At 45.0% G+C, this 5399-nt stretch overlaps 1 pseudogene; it reads right to left on the minus strand.

The window, feature by feature from the left end:
- Positions 1-608: 608 nt before the first annotated feature.
- Positions 609-2359, minus strand: LOC103567359 (RCC1 and BTB domain-containing protein 1 pseudogene; annotated as a pseudogene).
- Between the last annotated feature and the right edge of the window lie 3040 nt (positions 2360-5399).

A 5399-nucleotide genomic window follows, 5' to 3' on the forward strand; every position in this document is an offset into this window, starting at 1 on the left:
CACCACCAGGCCGGCCCCTGTGCTTAAGTCTTAAGAGAGATCTTGGCTAACCTAGAAATTTATCTTTACATAATTATCATTTCAATAGGTTTAACTCATATTAAACTGAATATTATTTTGATACATCGTGAAATTAAAAAAAGTCATCAGTAGTGCAAACACGTAAACAAAAGCGTCAAATCATCCTAACTCTTCCTTCCCAGTAAGGCCACGGAAGTAACGACTAACACAGCACTTCAACAGGCCCTAAGTGGGCATCTTCAGTTCATGGTGAGGCCTCTGTGTCTGGCTCACAACTCACAAACTCTCTCAACTCCTGGTGTCAAAAGGGTTGCTGATATGTGAGCCGGGAGAGTGCCACCAACTTCCCCGTCCCAAGTTCACAAGTTCCTCTAATCAAAAACCGAAACAAAGAAAACAACCAGCTACACTTTCACCCTTTAACAATGTTCCAGCCAAACGTAAGGTCACATTTAAAATGCACATATCCGGAAACGAGAGTTGTTTAAAACGGGTTCAGGAAAAGCCGTACATCCTTCATATATTCCTACACAGAGAACTGGGTCTTGGACGTAAAAAAAGCCAGTTGGTGGGTTTCCTACCTGCAGAATTATATCACCTGCGGAGCACAAACGGCACACCGGCACCCATCGCCGGCCCCAGCGCTCACACAAGACCCAGCAGCTTTGGGCTTCGGTTCTTAAAGGCTCCACGTTTACTGGCTTTGCAATGAATTCCTTTAGCAGGTCATCCATTTGCAGTCTGTGTAACTTCTGTCAAATGATTGATGCAAAACTTACAGCAGAATTCTTCCAAATCCTCTGCGTCATGTCTGACCGCAGCAGAGAACAATGAAAAGGCATTCTCCACAGTGCCTCCTCGCTCGATAATGTGCTGGCAAAGTGTTTGCAGTCTGTTTTCACAGTAAGAGCTGGCCAAATCCAAAAGACCTATAGCACCTTTGGGCGGCAGATGGACTGCATCTGTGTAGAGGACTGGGGAAAGCCACGATTCACTGGACAAGAAAACTGGTCTCTTTCTGTCACTTCCTTCATGTCCTCATTCCAGTAAGACTGAAAATGGATCACAAGTGCTCACACCTGGTTTTCAAAACAGCTTTATGGACGTGGATATATTTCCCATTAATTTGGAACTTCAAATCAGCAGTTTCAGGACTATCAAATTCTTTCTTCAGTGACTCTGCAACTGTTAAAAAGTTTTCATGCTCTACAGACAGGAGGTGTCACGAGACGGCGGGAGAGGCACAGCAGGCAAACACGTCATCTGGCAGGAGAAGGGGGCGAGGTGAGGCAGGATGACCCATCGCACAGGCGTTGGCCCCCTGTATACACGTGCCCGCCCTGGGTTTTGGCAGCAGATGTGTGGGCAGAGTGGCAGGCTGCAATCTCTACCTTTCTTTCTCCACCGTGATGTGTGCTGGGTTTAGTAGGTTATTTTTATTGCCAGTTCCCAGCTGCCCATACGTGTTAGCTCCCCAGGCACAGAGCAAGCCCTGGTCTGTTAGTGCTAGAGTATGTGCATAGCTGCAGACAATCTGGTGCACACACATTGGGCAAAGCTGCCACTCTCGCACGGGTCAGCTGATTGCCATTGTTTCCCAAGCCCAGCTGACCATTGCCGTTGTAATGCCACCATTGTCCAGAACAGTCACGGACGAGGTCTGACTGCAGGCAGTGCCAACCACCCTCTCAGTATGTAAACAGTTTGTAACTTTCTGAGGAGTTGGTTGATTTGCTGTAGATCCTGACCCCACCTGGCCACAGCTGTTATCGCCCCAAGCAAATCCCTCTCCAGCGGCAGCCAGAGCCATTGAATGATGTGAGCCACAGTCTACTTCAACCACTTGCTTGATCAAGAGATTGGCGCAGACTTGGATGGGAGCAGTGCCTTAGCTGGTTGTCCCATTCCCAAGCTGGCTGTATCCATTGTGGCCCCAGGCGTAAACAACTCCATCTTCACTGCTGAAAAGAACACGTGGTCCACTCCCATAACGAAGGCTTTTAACCTTCTTTCCACACAGGGCTTCCAGCTTTTTGGTATAAGTGTTCCCTGGTTATCTCCAGTTCCTAGACAGTTACTACAGCTCAGTCCAAATAGGGAGACCTCATCATTGTCAGTAACGTAGAGTGCTTCGTTGGCTGAGGTGCCAAAGACATGCTTTCCCAATAGCTGCAATTTCTTGAGGTGAGAGCGGAGTGAAGATTGGCCACTTTCCTACATCCACCATGACTCTGGCTTCAAGTAATTCCTATAAATAAGCAGACATCTCTTCGGTTAAATGGATCCCTCACTTTCCCCGGCAACGTGCCCAGTACTTCCTCCACCTTCTCAGCTGGGCCTTTTCATGGGGAGAGGGAGTCTAGACACATCAACAGACGCTCACACCAGTGCTCTGATGCAGAGGTTCGGATGCTATGGAAGCAGCAGAATTGGGCGGTGTCAACTACCTGAAGAGAAGGCAGGCACCCGGGAGGCCAGCTGCTGCCACCCTGTCCAGCTGCGTCCAGCCGCTGGGAGAGCTGAGGGGATCTGGGAAGCTTCACGGGCCGAGCATATAATTTCTATGCAAAACTGAGACTAAATGAGAGATGTAAGGAAGAGAGCATAGTGTGTAATGGCTGAATGCTCTGACAATGCAGACGCAGTACAGTTGCAAAAAAATGTGATGAGAATGGGGAGAGCACGTGCAAAATATTTGTAACTCTTTCCGCTAATCACATTGGTGGTATTGTTATTGGCTCTTACTGACTAAAGATGGAGTAATTTAAGTATCACTAAGGATAATAACTGCAATGGATCACAGCACATCAAATATATTTAAATCCATGATTTCATCTTGATGCAAAAAACTAATTAGTCATTGTTAGAGGATGCTAGGAAACCAACTCTTTATTTCGAGCACTGGTAAGTAAAACAATCAAGCATTTATCCTGCCTTTCCTATATAAACTGTGACACTAGGTAACCAAATAGTAGATGATGTGACGTTTCTCTTTATGGAAGTAGTCCATCAGAAAACTGAGGAAGAAAGAATAGATTCTGAATATCAACATTTTTGACAGTCCCTAGTGAATTATTCAATCTAAGCTTTGAGCATCAATGGCTGCTAGCATCACAAAAAGACAGATAAATATTTTGTGCCTGCAAGAACATATGACCACCTGTAAGGCAGTATTGCCTCCCCAAATTAACAATAATCAAACCTAAATGTGGTGCAGCCTGGAGATACAGGAGGGTACTTTGCATTGCAGCCTGCCTGTTGCAGCCGCTCTGTTTTGGAGCTTGAAGAAACCAACTGCTTCTATGTCCCAGACTAAAGCTGTTCTAAGCATTTGGTGGCTGTAAAGCAGTAGCCTTGCTGAAGACTGAGTCCCAACCTCTTTTCCAGTACATTCTCCTAAAAATCTTCAACTAGAAAATAGGAGCAGTCTCACCAGTAAAGCTCAGATTAACAGTGCGATCTTCCAAATGGTCTGAAGCTAGCTATGCCTGAGAGGGATGCAGAACGGAGAGGCCAGTAAGGAAATGGTAAGTATATACATTAAAATCATGTCTGAATAAAGTCTTTGGCTGTGGTTCTCCCAGTGGACCAGAAGTCTACTAAGTTTTGGGGTAACCACGTTGCCAAAAAATTTCCAAGTTGTTCAAAGCAACAGTTTATGATCTTGAACCCTTAAAATAATCCCAAGCTTCAAATCTGCACCCAGCATGAAATGAAATGCAAAAGTTGTACACCCCCAGGAAAGTCGGCCTCCCAGATGACACCTTGCATGAAATCTTGGAAGAAAAAGACCAGGAAACTCCTCAGGCATAGCTTATGGAATTTTTCTCATTGAGATATTTGATCTATCTTAAATTTATTTTGGTAAAAGAAATGAGGTTGTCTCAACTCCATCTATTGAACAGTTCTTTTCTCCACTAATTTTTGAAATACTACTTTATAACATATTAAATTCTCATATGTATTTGTGTCTGTTTCTGGATTCCATTCTGTTTCATCGATCTACTTATTTACGTAGCATTACTAAATTTAAAAATGGTACCGTGAGGATGCTGTAGTATTGCATGAGATACAGGGAACTACTGAAAACCTAAGCCTCAGGAACGTCTGAAATCAGGCAGCTTCGAGGAATAGGAGACCATCTTTCTAGAATTCTGCCATTAGGCTGACTCGCCTCTAACAATTCATGTTCTGGGTGACATTTAGTCCAAAACTTCAAATTCCTTGGAAGATCTGATTAAGTCAGCTTAGGCCGAACATCAATTCCGGAATCAATGATCTATTCTTGGGGGGCAAGTTTGCCATGGTTGCTGGGTGCCCAACCTTGTATATCAAGGGGTGTTTCCAAAGAAACCTAAAGTGTTGTGAGCTAAACATAAGCAGTACTCCGCACACTGTCCACTCCACTATGCCCATCCACTCATCTCATACATCTGCAGCTTTCCCATCTCTGCATGGTGCACCCCCCGCCCCAGACAACTGCAGCCACCCCTTTCCAATAGGAGATGAGGCAAATGTGTCCATTCTTGTATTGATCTAGAGGCAATGATCACAAGCTGTAAGCCAAGGATTTCCTAGAGCGTGCTTACGCCTCAATTCTGTCAAAATATCCTTACGTATTTGACAACCCATGAGTTAGCTGGAAAATGTAATCGTTACTAACACATCCTAAGTAACAGTGGTTTTCAGTCTGGGGTACAAGTACACTTAGAGGTACATAAAAACATTTCCAGGGGCGTTCCAGCATGGAAGCTTTTGAGGGAACCACGTCCAGCTCTTCAGCTTCGGTATGGAGTCTCTCTGATGACCCGTCTGCCTGAGACGCATTTGAGTGAGAGGACTCTCACCTCTCCGCTTTCCCATCTCCTCTTGTACAGTAGACTTTCTTTACTTTACCAGTATACCTTTCCATCATCACAGATCTTACTATGGTGCGTTTAACAGAGCATAAAACCCCAGAAGGACCAAACAACAAGCTACTTTAGGCTATTGGTGTTGGAGAAGCTTTCTTTAATTAAGGCACATAAACTCACAAAAAAGTTTTGTCCCTTTTGCTGTCTAACATGTTTTTCAGTTGACAGTGAAGCATGACGTTAGAAATAGGATGTTCTGAATTCAGATATACCAGGAAGTGGTACAGCAGGAGAAATGAAAATTTCCTTTAATGGCTTAGTCTCTTTCATCCCCTGCCTCTTATAAAAGAAGTATTCCAGGGGCCAGCCCGGTGGCATAGCAGTTAAGTTCACATGCTCCGCTTTGGCGGCCTGGGGTTCGCCAGTTCTGATCCCCGGTGGGGACCTACGCACTGCTTATCAAGCCATGCTGTGGCAGGCATCCCATGTATAAAGTAGAGGAAGATGGGTGCAGATGTTAGCTCA

The sequence above is a fragment of the Equus przewalskii genome, chromosome 18, assembly GCF_037783145.1.
Source record: "Equus przewalskii isolate Varuska chromosome 18, EquPr2, whole genome shotgun sequence".
Taxonomy (NCBI): Eukaryota; Metazoa; Chordata; class Mammalia; order Perissodactyla; family Equidae; genus Equus; species Equus przewalskii.